Source organism: Trichechus manatus, unplaced genomic scaffold (assembly GCF_000243295.1).
Source record: "Trichechus manatus latirostris isolate Lorelei unplaced genomic scaffold, TriManLat1.0 scaffold00073, whole genome shotgun sequence".
In the NCBI taxonomy this organism is placed as follows: domain Eukaryota; kingdom Metazoa; phylum Chordata; class Mammalia; order Sirenia; family Trichechidae; genus Trichechus; species Trichechus manatus.
Genome location: NW_004444009.1, coordinates 8485662 through 8504203, shown reverse-complemented (window position 1 = coordinate 8504203; position 18542 = coordinate 8485662).

The following is an 18542-nucleotide window of genomic DNA, read 5'->3' as shown; positions in this document are numbered from 1 at the left end:
TGTTGATTGTGGATCCTGGTAAAATGAAATCCTTGACAACTTCAGTCTTTTCTCCATTTATCATGATGTTGCTTATTGGTCCAGTTGTGAGGATTTTTGTTTTCTTGATGTTGAGGTGTAATCCAAACTGAAGCCTGTAATCTTTGATCTTCATTAGTAAGTGCCTCAAGTCCTCTTCACTTTCAGCAAGCAAGGTTGTGTCATTTACATATCACAGGTTGTTAATGAGTCTTTCACCAATCCTGATGCTGCGTTCTTCTTCACATAGTCCAGCTTCTCAGATTATTTGCTCAGCATAGAGATTGAATAAGTATGGTGAAATGATACAACCCTGATGCACCCCTTTCCTAATTTTAAACCATGTAGTATCCCCTTGTTCTGTTCTAACAACTGCCTTTTGGTCTATGTATAGGTTCCGCATGAGCACAATTAAGTGTTCTGGAATTCCCATTCTTCACAGTGTTATCCGTAATTTGTTATGATCCACACAGTTGAATGCCTTTGCATACTCAATAAAACACAGGTAAATATCTTTGCACCATGCGTCTGTCAATTGGTCGTACTGTGGTGGTTTGCGTGTTGCTGTGATGCTGGAAGCTATGCCACCAGTATTTCAAATACCAGCAGGGTCACCCATGGTGGAGCTTCCAGACTGAGATAGACTAGGAAGAAGGACCTGCTGGTCTACTTCTAAAGAAATTGGCCAGTGAAAACCTTTTGAATAGTTAATAATAATGTATCCATATAAGTTCATCAGTTGTAACAAATGTACCACAGGAATATAAGATGTTAATAATAGGAGAAACAGCGTGCAGAGGGAAGAGAGGTATATGGGAACTCTGTATTTTCTGCACACTTTTTCTGTAAACCTGAAACTACTCTAAAAAATAGTCTATTAAAAAATTATTTGAAAATGTATCTAGTACTTTTCTCCAGACTCCACACCCTTTGAGGGCTGGGGTTTTATCTTTCTCATGCCCCATATCTTGAGTAGTTCTGGCTTATAGAATCCTCTCAATGAATGTTAGTTGAATTCTCTGGGAACTAAAGGCTTGGCTTTTAAAAGGTTTCCAGATGCCTTAGTCCAGTGTTTCCCAAGTTTGCCTGATCACTAGATTTACCTGGGATATTACAAAGCCCATTTCTTAGGCCCCTCTCTTAGAGATCTGAATGAAGTGGGACCTGGGAATTTGTACTTTTAATAAATGTCCCATGTCAGGCAAATATGGGAAACATCTGCTTGTCTCCTCTTTACTACCCTCCCTACAATGGGAGGAGAAAGAAGGCCTCAGAAGGTGAAGCCGTGTGGGAAGAGGCCAGGGAGGCTGATCTGTGAGCCTGTCCATGGACACCATGCTCTGCCTGTGAGCCCAACCTGGATGCTGGGGGTAAAAGGTCAACTTCAGAGTGTTAAGTCTTCTAGAGGCAGGGCCCATTTAGGAGTGAAACCTGAGAGTCCTCAGAAGGCACGAGTTGTCACTCCTCTTGCAGCGTTGCCAGATAAAATACAGGATGCTCAGTTAAATTTGAATTTCAGATAAATAACGAATAATTGTTTCATGTAAGTATGATGTTTGGAATATACTTATACTAAAAAAAGTACTTGCTATTTATCTAAAACTGAAATTTAATGGAATGCTCTATTTTTTGTTTGTTATTATTATTTTAATTTGACAATTCTACCTCCTTGTCCCCTTCAGGTCCTGGGGAGATGCTGGAAGTGGCCACCTTCCCTCTCCTGTTTGGCTGGGTCTGCGGCCGGGGAACGGCATTGGCTGTTGAGTCACCCAATAGGAACGCTGGCCTCCATTATGTTAATTGGGCCCAGGAGAAAATCTATAAAAGAGAAGCCAGGAAATACCTTTAGGACTTGTCTTGGGTAAGGAGTCTGGAGAACTGGCTCATTGTGAGGTTTATTACATGATTTGATTTTTGACCTTCATTCTCTGTAGATGAAATTAAACAAGTCTCCTCTCTCTGAGACCCCCCTCATCCCCTGCTGTGGCTTCCCAGGCCAGTCTCTGGATGCTTCCTAGAGGCAGGGACTTTGTCTTACTTAGCTTCCTATCTCCTGTACTGAGCATATACCTGACACAGAGGCCACAAACAGCTGGTTAGTTGGATTAAGCAAACCATTTATCAAGTGCCTACTGCGTGCCCAGGAGCCCTGGTGGAGTGGTTAAGAGCTTGGCTGCTAACCGAAAAGTCTATGGGGCAGTTCTACTTTGTCCTATAGGCTTGCTATGAGTCAGAACTGACTTTACAGCAAAGGGTTTCGTTTTGGTAATGCATGCCCAGTACTGTGCTATGGGCTGTGTGATATCACAAAACAGTATAAGGCTCCAGTGTACATCAACCTAGAGAAACTGAGAGGCCACCTGTCAGAGTGAAAAGAGATAGACAAGTGGTCTAGACTATAGGATCTAGTCTTGTCTTTGCTACTCTGTGATGTTTGGTAAGTCATTACCCAGCCGGGCTCAGTCTCCTCATCTGTAAAATGGCCTGGACCAGATTATTTCTAAGTTCCTTTCCAGTTTTAAATTCTTGTTATGCCAAATTAAGCATTACCTATAGGTGATGCTGCGATCTTAGACTTGATGAAGGAGAGAGGACTTAAGTTGGGTCCTAAATTTTTGTTTCACATTCATATCTATCTCAGGGAAATCCAGAAAAGAAGATGAGTGATATCTGTTCATCTGCCTACTTATTTTTTGAAGATCTTGATGTAATCTCTGAATATATATATATAATATATATGATACATAAAATTTATCAAATACCTACTATGTGTCAGGATTGTAGTAAATACTTTAAATGGATTATCTCATTTAATGCTCATAGTAGTTCTATGGGTAAGGTTGTTTGTTTTTTGTAAAGATGAGGAAACTGAGGTCATATATATTTGCTTAGGTAAATATAAAAAATCAGCCAAACAAAAAACAAACTCACTTAATGTCTTATCCAGATTATACAACTTTAACCTAGAAAGTCTCAAAGAAACTTAATTTGACTTAAGCTTCAGTTTTCAAACCTACAGCAATTGAAATAGTTTATTAATTAGCTAGCATTTTAAGACAAATTATTCTTGAAGAATATTGCATATAAAAAATTCTTAGGATTTATTTATGACAAGTTTGAACACTATTGGCGATTGAGGGTAATTTTCTCAAACAAATATGCACAATTCTGGATATGCCATATTTTTTTTTTATTCCAATCCCACCTATTCTAAAAACCAGTTGCCACGAAGTCGATCTAACTCATGGTGACCCCATGTGTGTCAGAGTAGAACTATGCTCCATAGAGTTTTCAGTGGCTGACTTTTTGGAAGTAGATCACCCAGCCTTTCTTCTAAGGTGCCTCTGGGTGGACTCCCACCTCCAACTTTTTGGTTAACAGCCAGGCACGTTAACTGTTTGCATCAACAGGGACTCCCCCACCGACTTAGAGATAACTAAAGTTAACATTTGGGGGCATATCCTTCCAGAATTTTCTATGGTATTCAAATTTTTGTACAACTTTAGCCATCTAGAAGTACTCTTTTTTGGCACAACCTGGGCCTTCATAGTGTGTGATGGGGAAGGCTAGGTCTTTCTTCTGCCCAGTTGATAAAGATGTGGGTTTGCATGGCAGTAAGGGGATGGACTCATGGCTCTTGTAATTTTCCAGTATGATAGCACTTGTGTGGAGCCACCATCTGTTTGCAGGGCAGCTCTGACTAGTAACTTGAGTGGTGTGGGTCTGATTTCAATAAGCCAGGAAAGCAGTTCCATCCCACAGTGTGTTAGCAGGCAGGCACATCTGTTCTGTCTCCAGGCTCCAGAAGCCAATGGAAAGTTGGTCTCATGGAGCCTGAGGTCCGGCTTGAAAACAGAAGACAGTAGTTACTGTTGGACTCTGTCCAATCCCTGTGGAGGTCAAGTTGTGACCCAGAGTTAAGCCAGGCTGGTATTGTTCTTTATCATTAGTTGTGTTCTCTCAATAAGAAAAAAAAAAAAATCTATGAAGTCTGGGTGCTGAATTCTCAAGTCTGGAATTCCTCCCACATATGGAAAACAAGACTCACTCATTGTAACAATGCCACTGTGTTTGTCACCCACATTATTTTGGGATCTGACCACAGAGAATAATTTGCTTTTTATCCAAGTGCGCTTCACCTGGGCTTGATAAGGAGTTACCACCATGCTACAGTCAGGATACCACAGTCAAATGATTACGTGGCAGCAAAGTAAACGCTGGGTGCTCACTACAGAACTGGAAATGCATCCCTGCCACTGGCAGGAGTCCCATGTTTCCTGTAATGTTTGGATAATTATCAGCAATAAGATGTTTTATTTAACAATATTTAGACAATGAGCATAATAGCATAAACAAGTTAATTATTTCAATGTTAATGAGAAAAACATCCCTTCATCTTCAGACCACATGTACTTCAGAGGGATAAGCCGATAGCCCCGTGTTGGCTCTCGACAATGTCGTTGAGTAGGTAACATTGGTCTCCACCATCCCTTCCCAAAAGGCTGCCCTCTTCCTGTGCCTGTCCCCTTCTCTGGGCTCCCCATCCTCTCTCAGGCCCCCTTCCTAGGGCTTGTGGGGGTTTCCTGGGGTCAGGGCTGCACCTAGGTCGTGTAGAGCCTTTCTGTGAATTAGGAAGGCGTGCCCTTTCCTCAGGTGGATGCAGCTATATGATAAGCGGCTACTTGGTGAGCAGAGCCCCCGCTCGACACCTTTGTGCAGGACACAACTGTACAGCTGTGACGGGGACTCTGTCCACAGTCAGATGTGTCCTATGACTGGACAGGACTTCTCCCTCCGGACTTCTTTGCTAACTCACAGTGTCCTGGCCAGGACCGTCAAGATTACTGTGCTTTGCCAGAACAGTCAGTGGACACCCTCGGTCTCCAAAGGACAGAATGCCAGCTGTGCCAACCAGGCCATCAGTACAGTACAAATGAGGACGGCAGGCTCCAGTGAAGGAGGGAGGCGTAGCTTCTCTGCAGGGCAACTGAGGGCTGTCCTCACATTCCCCTGTCTTCCTGTCTGTGTTACTGTGGGTGGGTCACCCGTGCCAACTCTTCCCCGACATCTTCTAGAGTGTTCAACCACCCCCTCTCCTTTGTTGTCCCCTCTGTACTACAAATGCACAGACCTTCAAATAGCAACCCCTTCTACTACACCACTATGACAGCCAACTTGTTGGTCCCTTCCCTCCCAACCATTCCCCCTTTGTGGAGCTCAACCCCCCTCCCCCAAAAAAAGATGCAGCTTGGTAATCTGAGAGGTGACTTCAAGACTAGGTGTTAGGAGCTACTACTGCTGTCCCGATCATCCTCAGGTCTTTGCTTTTGGGCAGAAGTCTCCTGGAGACTTACTGTTGGCCCAAGGTGTCGTGCCTACAGTGCAGCTCTGGGCAGATAATTTTCAGTGGCCTCCAAGAACTGTCAAGTCATACTTGACATGTCCATGCTTGGCTCTGACTCAGAAGCCTGGCTAGGAGACTTAGTGACTTCATCTAACTTTCAGATCTGAGATGTGGTCCAGATAGTAAATGTCGAGCTTTCCTGGTCAATGGGGTGCCGTCTCCAGTGTGGGTCAAGTGTGAAAGTCACATGCATCCTTCCAGGAGCTGGGAGATAACCAGAAGGAAAGGAATTCCATAGATCAAGGTTGCTGGCTTCTTATCCCAACCAGACCCGTGGCTGGTCTTTCTCTTCAAGATTCTCGAGCTCACAGCCCTGTCTTTGCCCTGCACCACCCTCCAAGACTAGTTTCTTCCCATGCATATTTTGTATGCACAGCAGACACTGCACACACACATGCAAATGCACACACACACGTGTGCAGATACATGCACACACACATAAGTGCACACACACACCTGAAAAATGTTTCCACTGCAAACCCCTCCTTCTGGAATGGCTGCCCACTTTGCCCCCAGCCAGTCTTTGTAAGGACACAAAACTCACTTTTTCTTTTGGCAAATCTCTTCAGAGAACCAGGGGAGGCGGTGAGGGTGTGAGGGTGCAGAATCCACTGTTGATAAAATCATATATATTGTGATCTTTATCCCCTACCCATCTGGTGCTTTCTGCACTTACAAATAGACTGGGAAAAATAGCAGCGGTGCCATCTCCTAACCTCATGCCCTTGGCTGGGCTTTCAGGCCCTGGTACTTGTGCCCCGAGCAGCCCGAGTTATATTAATGAAGAACAATGTCAGCCTAGCAGCCTCAGCCAGGCCCCAAATTCCTGAGGGGTCAGAGCCTGACTTGAGATCTGCCTGGCGAAGAGTCTCAATACAGCGCTGGGCAGGCGTGGGTCGTTGATAAATATCATTAGATGGCAAGGGGGTGACGAAGACCACAAGAACAGGCTCTTTCTTAGCTGTTTGCTATTAACTTGCTAGGATGTTCTGGACCCCAGAAGAAGCCAGATGGCCCAGGGTCTGAAATAAACAGCCTCAAGGCCCAGTTCACTTGTTGCCAGCACTTTCCTGGGAATAGACACTTGGTAGAGTTTCTGCAGGAAGGAGACTAGTGCATTTGGCTTCAAGGACAGTGCTGTGCTGCCCACAGCCAGGAAGCAAGTGGAATATATGAAACGTATGGTGTGTTCCACCGCCCGTCTGTCAGTTTATTGGACTGTGACGGCTTGCATGTTGCTATCATGCTGAAAACTATGCCACCAGTATTTCAAATACCAGTAAGGTCACCCATGGTGGACAGGTTTCAGCTGAGCTTCCAGACTAAGACTAAGAAGAAGGGCCTATACTTCTAAGAAGAAAGGCCTACTAGACTAAGAAGAAAGGCAATCTACTTCTGAAAATTAGCCAGTAAAAACCCTACAGATCACAACAGAATATTATCTGATATTGTGCTGGAAGATGAGCCTCATAGGTTGGAAGGCACTCAAAAACACAATGGTGGCAACAATGGATTTGAGCATACCAAACATTTTAAGGACTGGGCAATGTGTCCTTCTATTATACGTGGGGTAACCATGAGTCAGAGCCGACTCAATGGCAACTAACAACAACGTGGTGTGTTAGTAAAATGGCTCTCCAAAGGGAGAGATTCCTAATTTCTAGCACCTGCCACTTTCTGTGGTGTAAATACTCCCACCACAGCCAGTTTCAAACTAGCGTGACCTCCATGAGTGGAGCTGGGAAGAGAAGCTTGTATGAGTGAGCCTTTTGAGCCGGCTCCAGCACACCACGGTCTGCAACGTTCTCCAACGTCCTCCTCCAACATTCTCCCACATCCTCCTCCTGCCTGTCTTTCAGATCTCAAATGAATCATGACTTCCTCCAGGATGCCTTTCCTGTCCTTCTAATACACGTCCTCTAACAGCACATAAACTGCTCATTCATGGCACTTGCACAGTGGAAATTTCACGTTGATTCATGTAATGATTGATCACTGTCTTCCTGACTCGACTGTAAGCTCCACAAGGGAGGAAACTTTGTACAGTTTTGTCCACTATTGCATCAGTAGCACCTAGCACAGCTCCTGGCTCAAAGTTGGTGCTTAATAAATATCAGATGCGAGAAGGAAAGAAATTAATCAATTGAGCCTGAGCTGAGCTCTGCTACAAACCCTGTGATTTTAGATAAGTTTCTTTCTCCATTAGCTTTCTGGTTTTCTTTCCTTCTTTTTAGTTTTTTCCATTTATCAGAAAAGAACTACATGATTTCTCATGATCCTTTCAACTCTAGGAATCCATGGAACTTTGAGTTATGTAATGTTTGCAAACAGCTGTCTCAGCAATTTCTCACCCTTTGTATGTATGTGTTTGTGTGTGCATATATGTGTGTGGTGTGTTTGTATATTTGATGTGAGTTTGTGTGTGCATATGTGTATGTGTGTGGGTAGTGTATGTGTATGTGGTGTGTATGTGTGTATGCATATGTGTATGCGTGTGGTGTGTATGTGTGTATGGTGTGTATGTGTGTGTGGTGTGTGGTATGTGTGTGCATATGTGTATGTGTGTGCATGCATGTGTGTATGGTGTGTATGTGCTTATGTGTGTCTGGTGGGGGTAGGCAGGGGAAGATGGCAGGAACGTGAAGAAGGCAGAAAGAAAGTGTTATAATGAAATGTTTTATTTCCTTTTCATATCCAAGGTTACAGGGTCACAGAAGAGCCAATCTGACAGACATCCCTGCAGTATAAGATTCAGCCAGTGGTTCTTTTCCTGAAACGCTAAAGTTTTCCTTGGAATTAAAATTAAAATAAGAAGTACCAATGAGATTGTAAGCCCCTTATGGGCAGCTTTATGTCTTAAATTTCCTTACATTCCTCTAAAGCCCAGAACAATGTAGTACACACACTGATACTCAAGAATGCTTGCTGAGTAATTAGCTTTAGGACAGAAATTACCCTTGTAGTAAGAATTAATCCTAATTTCCAATTTTGGTGGGGCCAAAAAGTTGCTCTATTTTGATTTGTTTGCTTAGCAACACATGGGCAGAAACATCCCCAGGACATTTTATAACTTACGGTAGCTTCTATTAAAATTAGGCCACCCCGCAGTTTACTTCTCTCTGAGTCCAAGGAAGCTAGAGGACCCTTGTCTCTGGAATTTCTTTTCTGTCCAAGTCCAGCACTTTCTTAGCATAAAGCTAAATTCTGGGCCCCTTTGCCCTTTGCTGGCTACTGAATAAATTCATTTCAGAGATCATGGCTCCTTCGCTTTTGTGACCATCCCAGTAAGGAGGGGTGAGAGACAAGTAGGCCCGTGGTAAGAAAAGAAGGGTTGTTCCTCTGTCTGTGTATCGCATGGCACTGTCATTACACGTGACAAAGTCTCCAGAAAGCTGTGGGAGTGAACTTGAGCTGACTTTAAATATACTATAAAAGGAACAGACCCTTGGGGTTAGAGGGGCGCTGACCCAGCCTGAAATTCCGGAATAGTGCCTTAGGGCCCAGGTTGGACCTGTCTATGTAGGAGCTTGACCTGAGTAAAAGGATGACAGAGGAGCTAGCGTGGGGAAGTCTGGTTGTGATAGCAACAACAATAACCACAGGAAAGCTAAAAGTTTTTGAGGATTACGTGCCTGATCCTGTACTAATCACTTTATAGTAAAACCTGTGAAAGTCAGACCTGTGTAAGGCAGAAACCTGTCAGAGAAGGAAAATGCAAATATTTTCCACTAAAACAAGCGATAGAAAGTTGGTAAGACTGCACTCTGTCCAATGTGTAACACTTGCGAGACCCGGAAGAACAAAGCAGTCCCGTTGAGTTCCAGCTCTCACAGGTTTCACTGTTTAAGCATTATTAAATATAATCCTCATGGCCACCCTATCATTGCCTCTGTTTTACACATGGCTGGACTGAGGCTTAAGCCCAGATGGGAGTCCCTGGGTGGTGCAAATGATTAATACACTCAGCTGTTAACCAAAATGTTAGAGGTTCAAGTCTACCCAGAGGTGCCTTAAAAGAAAGGCCCGGTGACCTCCTTCTGAAAAATCAGCCATTGAATGCCCTATGGAGCACAGTTCTACTCTGACACACATGGGATGGTCATGAGTCAGAATTGGCTCAATGGTAACCGGTTGGTTAATCCCAAATGAGCAGTAAGTCACATAATAATACCATGGCATTGACCTTCCGCATTCCTTGTATACTAATCTCCTCCCTGTGTTTTAAACTCCCCTCCCTTTCCCCCTCACTTTATAGAGGCCTCAAGTTTCAAAAGTCTATAATTTTACTTTTCAAGATTTATAATACAATGAGGATAGCTGCTATTTATTGAATAGCTTTTATGTGCCAAGTACGGTGCTAAGTGTTACTTACATTATTTCATTTAATCACTACTCTGTAAGGGAGGTATTATTACTATTTCTGTTTTACAGTTCAGGAAACTGAGAGTCAGAGGGGGCTTGTACAGTAAAACCTGTGGAAGCCAGGACCTGTATACGGTGGAAACCTGTCAAAGAAGGAAAACCCAAATATTTTCTGCTAAACAGAGCAATAGAAAAGTGGTAAGACTACACCCTGTCAAAGGCAGAAAACTTGTGAGACTTGGAAAAACAGTCCCAACAAAACAGTTCAGGCTCTTACAGGTTAGACTGTATAATTTACTTATAGTGGCACAATAAAGAGGAAGGACCTTTGTCTTTGTCTTTGCCTTTGCTCTTTTCTTATTCAATTGTCTGTTAGCGGTTTACTGCTGTTCTAACAAACAGAATTTGATGGCTGCTAAAAGCATTTGCCCCCAGGGTAAGCATCAGTCTGAGCCTTTACCAGCCACATATTCCTTCTTAAGAATGAAGGTTCAGAGAGCCCATTTTGATAGAGTAGAAGCTTCCTAGCATCAAACCTCTGTATACCAAGAAGAGGGACATAATGGTTGAACAGGGTCCAATGACAAATTGGCAGACTGGTTTTGTGAACTAAAAGCCAAAGAGGCATGTCAACAACTCTCTCAGGAAGCAGGCCGGGATCACCAGCTCCAGGGAAGTTTTATGACTTCCGAGCCTGGGTGACAGACAACCTCATCGCCTTAGTCCTAGGAGGCGCACAGCGTTCCTGCCGCTATGAGGCTATGTCTGCTGGAAAATCCATATTTCTACGGACTGAGGGCTGAATTAGACTTTAGGGCAATCCAACACATCTGAATTTCATCACCATTATTTCACTCTTTAGAACTTGTAAACGTTCATGATGATATTTTTGGTAGGTCGGTGTAAGCTGTCTACATCTGAGGTGTGTTACTTTAAGCTTACATTAATAGACTAATAAAATGAGGTGTTGGCCAGCAAATCTTGCATAGTCATCTATTCAAAAGTATCCAGGCAGCAAAATGAACCAGAGTTATGAGTAAGTGTCCTGGGGTGGCCCTGCGAGCACAGACCCTGTCTGGGGTCCACCCTCCTCTTGGAGGTGTTGGATGACCAGAGCTGTGTACCTGGCACCAGGTAGCCTCCTCACACGGGAGACTGTATGATCTGCAAACCCAGGGCCTGGGGCTCCCCCTGGAATCCTGGAACCTTGGAAATATGAACTATGATCCATTGACCCACTCCATTTCCCTCAAGAACTGGATGTCAACATCATTACAGTGAAGTGGCAAAGGGGGCTGACCTGGACAGAGAGGACAGAAAAACCCACTTCTTACCTGGCATGTGCTCAACACAGACTATCTGCTGCCACACATGTGACAGAACTGTGGTGATGACTGTTTTTTAATTGAAGTGCAAGATCTAATGTTTGATGATGAGTCAGAGCATTTGGAACCAAGACCGTCCTGGAGCCATGTTTGTCATAATTATCTCATTCAGTACTGACTCTATATAGATCAAGGAGCCCTAGTAGCACAATGGTTAACCGTTCAGTTGCTAACTGAAAGGTTGGCAGTTCGAAGCCACCAGTGGCTCCACAGGAGAAAAGACCTGGTGATCTGCTCCCGTACAGATTACAGCCTAGGAAACCCTATGTGGCAGTTCTACTCTGTCCTATAGGATCACTATGAGTTAGAATCAGCTTGCTGGTACACAACAACAGCTATACATATCAGCACATTGTAAAGGCACAGGCTCTGCCCAGCTACCTAAGAGGTCTGATTTTACTCTTCATTTGCCTTTCTCTTATCCCAGGTCCAACTCTCAGCCCCCTCTCACTTATCTCTTGGCAAACTGATGACAGAACCCTCCCTCCCCCACTCCCCAGTTCTTTCTCCAGGAACTACCCTCAGCCCTTCAGAATGGGCTGACCCAGAAATTTCCCCGTGGAGATGGCTATCTTTCCTCCCAGGTCCCTCCTTTCTATCTATACTGGGCTCCTCTGACTCCTCGTTTGAACCAACTTAAGCTTAGATTTCCCCTTCCTGGTGCTGCTTTTCTCCCTACTCATCTCTTTCCTGACTCCTCTCATTAATCACACACCTGGACTCCTGAGTTCTCCACCTTCGTCTCCGTCCTATCACGTATTAAAGTCCACCCAACCCAACCCAACCAAATCCATTGCCATTGAGCCGATTCTGACTCAGAGCGACCCTACAGGACAGAGTAGAACTGCCCCACAGGGTTTCTAAGGAGCGGCTTGTAGATTTGAACTGTCTACATTTTGGTTAGCAGCCAAACCCTTAACTACTGTGCCACAAGGGCTCCATCAAAGCCCACAGCAGGCTCTAATCTACAAGAAGACCACACCAGGTACATACATGCTTGGGAAGGAGCCAGTCCTCAAAAGCCCTGCTCCATTTTAGGGCCAGCTTATCTGGAGGGCGGGAGACTCTGGAAACTTGTAGTGCAGCCCATGTCACACCTCCTCCAGGAAGCCTTCCCTAAAATGATGGATCCCACAGATGCCTTCCTTTCCCTACCTTCTGTAATAATCCATATCTGTGCGGTACACATCAATTATTCATTCGTCCAACAAATATTTATTGGAAGCCTCTTATATGATGAACTACAACAAAAGTCCCTGCCTTCATTCTTACATTCTTGTGGGGGAGACAGGTGATAAGCAAGAAACCAAATAAATAATAAAATTATGTACCATAAAATAAAATCGGGTAAGGGAATAGAGTACACTGGTGGCAGAGTTTGGTGGGGGTGCAGATAAATGTTTTAGATTAGGGTGATTGAGAGGTGACATCTAAGCAGAACTAAATGATGAGCAAAAGCTCACCATGTAAAGAGCTGTGGACAGGAGCCCCAAATGTAGGAAACAGTAAGTGCAAAGGCTCTGAGGTAGAAACAAAGTTAGCATCTTGAAGACATAGCAAGAAGATCAGTGTGGCTGCAACACAGCAGGCAAGGCGGCAGCAATATAAGATGCTGGAGGCGGAGTCAAGGTTCAGATCATATGAGGCATTTTCAGCCAGATTTTTTTTGTTGTGGGGGGCTGTCCTGTGCATTGTGGGATGGTTAGCAGCTTCCGTGACCTCTACCTACTAGATGTCAGAAACACTCACACACACACACAGATCACCAGTTAAGACAACTAAAAATGCCAAATGTCCCCTGGGGGACAAAATCACCACCCCCAGTGAAGAATCACTGAAATAACGCTATGTTAAATGTATGGATTTGTTTCTAAATATAATGGAAATCCATTGAAGGGCTGAGAGCTGGGAAATAATGTGATGTAATTTACATTTTTAAAAGGGCGCCCTGGCTTCTGTTGGTTTAAAATATTGTATGGGAACCAGAGTGGAGGCAGGGAGATCTGTGAGGGGGTTCCTGTAATAGTCTGGATGAGAGGTGATAGTGGGTTGGACTAAGGTGGCAGTGGTGGGGATGGGACGAAGTGATTGGATTCAGAATATATTTTGAGGGTGAAGCCAACAAGACTTGCTAGTGGATTGGATATGAAAGGTGAGGAGGTAGGTAGGCTTAAAGATGGCTTTTAGACTTGGGACCTGAGCAACTGAGAATGATGCTGTCGTTATATAAAATGCGAAAGACTAAAATAAGAACAGGAGAAGAGGAGTTTAGGGGAGTTAAAAATTCTAAATTTGAGATGTCCATTAGACATCCAAGTGGATGTGATGGCAGGCAGTATTATACACCCACCTGGAGCTCGGGGAGAAATCCCAATTGGAAGTGGCCATTCAGAAGTCATGGATTGTATTTAATGCCAGGGGGGATGAGCTCATCCAAGAAGACAGTGATGTAGAAAACAATGGTGGTCCTGGAAGGAGGCCAGGGCACTCTAGTATTTAGAGGGCAGAAAGAGAAGGAGAAGCTCACAAAGGAGAACGAGGAGGAGCAGTGAGGGCAAAGCGACACTAGGAGAGCTTCATGTCCCCAAGGCATCCTGGCACTGTAGTGACAGCCCAGCTTAGACTGTCGTTAGGCCACCAAGGAGTTGATGAGCTCCTCAGGCATCCATTTGTGTGCACTGACAACCACCACTATAAGTATGGGCAGCCACAGCAGCATAAACGATTTACCAAATATCACCTTATTTAACCCTCACAACAACACTAAAAAGTAAGTGCCATTCACCCAATTGCCTTGAAGTCAATTCCCACTCACGGCGACCCTATGTGTGTCAGAGTAGAACTGTGCTCCATAGGGTTTTCAGTGGCTGATTTTTTGGAAGTAGATCACCAGGCCTTTCTTCCAAGGCTCCTCCGGGTGAATGTGAACCTCCAGCCTTTCCATTAGTAGCCGCACGCATTAACCACTTGCACCCCCGAGGGACAAGTGCCATTTTACAACTGAGAAAACTGAGACAGAGAGCAGTAGTAACTTGCCTTCGATCATATACCTCTCAAGCTCTACTCTTGGGACTTGAGCTCTGCAGAGTCTGATTCCACGTTTATGCTTTTTCCACGTTGTCCTTGGCCATTGCCTCATGGGGCCTGCTCAATGCCCCTCACAGGCCTCCATTCCCAGTGTGGCAGGAACAGCACATTTCAGCTCACTTGAAGCACTTCCACATCTGCTACTGCATATGGGATGGGCAGACTGGAGCTGAGGACCGCTTGTCTAGGGCAAGTGACCATCAAGACCACTCACCCAGCTAAAGGGTAGGCTAGCACTGTACCTGGAGTCTCACCCTCCTTGTTCAGGGCTTTTCACATTTTACCTCTATATCTACGTTCAAGGTATTTCCCCATCTATCAATCAGCTTCAATACAACAGCCCTATAATGCAGACAAGAGCAATATTATTATTCTCATTTTACAGATTAAGAAACAGAGGCTCAGAGAGGTTCTATAACTTGCCCCAGTTACACAGCTAGTAAGAGGCTGAGCCAGGGATAAAACATCTGTTGCCTGAACCTCAGTAGTTACTGAATTGGAATAAATAATCTGTATCTGACCTAGAATCCCTGGGTGGCACAAACGGTGAAGTGCTTGGCTGCTAACTGATATGTTGGAGGTTTGAGTTTACCCAGAGTCACCTCAGAAGAAAGGCTTGGTGATCTACTTCTGAAAATTTACCCACTGAAAACCCTGTGGAGCACCGTTCTACTCTGACATACGTGGGGTTGCCATGAGTCAGAATCAACTCGAAGGCAATTGGTTTTATACCTGATCTAACCATTTTTCTTTCTTAAATAACAACTTTCCATATCCATAAAAGAAATAAGCTACAGACAGGTTTGTGGAATTTTCCCAAGCAGAAGCATTGCCAATTGGAATTTTGTAAGAGGTTCATAACCATTTAAGTCATTTAATATGACTGGAAGATGGACATTCTGTGCACTGTGCCAATTTAAAATTACTTTTTTTTTAGTTTAATCATAAAGATGCTTTAAAAAGAATCTTTGAAGCATATTTGTTGCTTTACTAAGCCTTTCACTTTCTGGCATGTTTCACTCTTTTTTGGAAAAATTCACAACAAAAACACTTAAAAACCCCACCCCCAAAATATTTTCTTTCATTTCCAAGATACAGAGATGCTGACACATGGGTGTGCAATCCAGAGTCAGGATTTGGAGTATGACCTCCTCAAAAGAGAAAACAAAAATATTGCTAATTGTTTACACTTTCCCCAGGAAAGGACAGACACTACACTCTTGAATCCAGACAAAAAGAAAGGTAATTCCTTTCATACATAAGTAACATTCTTGGTGATGTGTCCTATTCCAGGACAATTGATTCCATTTGTCATTGCAAGTTTCAGGAAGGGTGGAAATATGCTTTTTTCTTTTTTTTTCTTTTCCTTTTGGGCCCAGAAAAAGTAAGTCAGCATTTGCTTTTTATTTTTATTTTTTCCCCCTGAAAAACAGGTGCAACAGTGATGAATTTTAAGCGGCCTCTTTGCTGGTTTGCTCGCAGTCCACTCAAGTGCTCCTGTGCTTGGTTCAATACAACCCACCTGCCTGGGGGGGTAGGGTTGCTGGTTATGATGCAACACATTTCTCTCTTCTGATGTAAATGCTATTGAAAATGTGCAACTGTCCTGGTGACACTGATTTTATAGGGAGTGGTGGAATGAGTAGGGAGGAGGAGAGGAGCATACGATCACAGAGATGATCTCTAGAACCCTCCTGCCCCATTACCCTGCAACCTCATAGAGAGATTGCTTAACTGCCTAAAAGGAGTATTCAGTCTTTGGTCGGGATAGGAATTCAGCATTTGAGGAGATGTAACTAATAATCCTCTTTGAGTCTTCGTGGTGAAAACTGGGCCCAGTGGGAGGGCATTTTATGAGGAGAGTTGGAATGAGCCTCAGGGGAACAAGGGGAAACAGAGAAGAGAAGAAAAAAAAAAAAAAAAGAAGAAGAAGAGGTAAAGCTGCCACGTGAACAGAGGCAGGCAGTCTGTCATCACCCATCTGTCCTTAGGGAATACTATAGCCAGAGCTCTCAAGGAAACTGGGATCTGTCACCTTTGTAGAACCAAAGTAGAACCTTGATGTAGGTCATTCTTTCATGTGCCCTCAGCTGGGAATGGAAGGGCTGGGGGTCAGTGACAGATTATAGAATCAGCTGAGGGCTGGAGTTGGGATTGTTGTTATTGTGTGCCTTGGAGTCAGTTTTGACTTATAATGACCCTATGTGACAGAGCAGAACTGCCCCATAGGGTTTCCCAGGCTGTAATCTTTACTGGAGCAGATTGCTAGGTCTTTTCTCCCATGAAGCAGCTGGTGGATTAGAACTGCCAACCTTTTAGTTAGCAACCAAGAGCTTAACCATTGCACCACCAGGAGTTGGGATTAGGATTTGGTTTCTCTGAAGGTATCAACGTTAAGAGTCATTAAACTGTTTACACCAGGTTTTCAAACAGGTTCCTTCTGGTTCACTCCTCTGCTAATAATTTGCATTTCTAACAAGTTCCCAGGAAGTTATATGTAAGGATCGCCTGGGGATCTTGTTACAATGTAGATTCTGATTCAGTATATCTGGGGTGGAAATGCAAACTCTCAGCAGGGAATTTGTTAGAAATGCAAATTCCAAGCAGGGGTTTGAACTGGAAGGAACCTGTTCAGAGACCTGGTTTACACCAAGAGAAAGACTTCAACCCTCAGCGGCCAGGGCAGTCTGGAGCTTCACTCATGAGAAAATGTTAGACTCTGCTCCGGGCAAGAACTTCTTTAGAATTTTGACAATGTCAGCATTTTAATAGTATCTCATATGGAGCGAAAAGGATGTGATTTGTGGCAACAGAAGGTCCTTCCACAGTCACTGCACCCATATGAGGACCATTTATCCTGGTAACAAACCCAAGAAAGGCCCTGATTCTTGTGATGGTTCCCAGTCACAGAAAAAAGGATGTCTTGTGCTCCTTGGACAATTGCTGCCATAGTCATGTCTAGGGGAAAGGAGTCACAGAAAGATGGCTCTGCAAACATGAAATGGGTGAGAGCTGGTGTAGAAGGTTGGGGACAAAAACAAAGCTGTTGCTTCTTTGCTGAGTTTGTCAGAGATGAGTAAATCTCAGGGATAAAAAACTTTCAGGAAATCAAAGCTCTGATGAGGTGGAGCAGTCACAAAGAAGATGGTAAGAAGGAGAAGAAAGAAGAAGGGGAAGGGGAAGAAAGATGATGATAGCAGCTGTCCCTTACTGAGGGCCTCCTAGGTAGCAGGCACAATACCAGGCACTTCAAAAATCTTCCTCACTTAATCTACACAACAGCCCTATGAGAGCGTTATTAATCTCACCTTCCAGATGAGGGCGATGATGCTTAGAGAATTTAAGGCATCCAAGATCCCACAGTTAAACCAATGACTTGGTTTAACCCCAAATATGTGTGACTTCAGAACTATTCCCTATTTTAAACCATCCTGTGCAAATGGTTAACATGCTCCCAGAAGGTTGGAGGTTTGAGTCCACTCAGAGGCACCTCAGAAGAAAGGCCTGATGATCTACTTCCAAAAAATCAGCCATTGAAAACCCTATAGAACACAGTTCTACTCTGACACACTTTGGGTCATCATGAGTTAGAATTAACTCAATGGCAACTGGTAAACTGTCCTTCTATACCAGTAGCTTTCAAATGTTTTTGACCAAGACTCATAGTAAAAAAAATACATTTCCCATATGAGCCAGCTTGCACACGTGTGTATACATGTATACAACTAAAGCAAGTTTCATGAAACAATACTTTCCCTTGCTACATATAATGCATATTGATTTATTTTTTTTTTTACTCTATTCTCTGTTTTTTTTTTAATGAGAGTTGTACCACCTAATCCACTTCACAACACCCATGGGTCTCCACCTGTGCTTTGAAAAACATATTCCCTTCCTCTACTTTATGGCTTTTGATTTGAAATGTTTTTCAACCCCTTGCTTGATCCTGCTGGATAATGAGCAGCATCTTTGCTTCTGAGGCATGCTGCTAATTATGCACTCTGGCCCAGCCCTCTGGTGCTGGGACATCAGTAATAAAATATTTCAGAAGTTACAAATATCTGACAAAGCCATTTGCTTGGAAAAGGGTCAGCCCGGCAAAGCATCCAGAAAACACAATGGCTGATCTCAGGCACCGACTGGTAATATTTTAGAAAGTTGATGCATGCTTACGCAAAACGCACGTTCGTCTCATGCTCTGAGTTTGCCAGTTACAGAAGAAACTATTTTCTCTGCTTTTGTAACCTAAAGAACTCATCCGCTCTGCCATAGCATTGCGCAGTCAC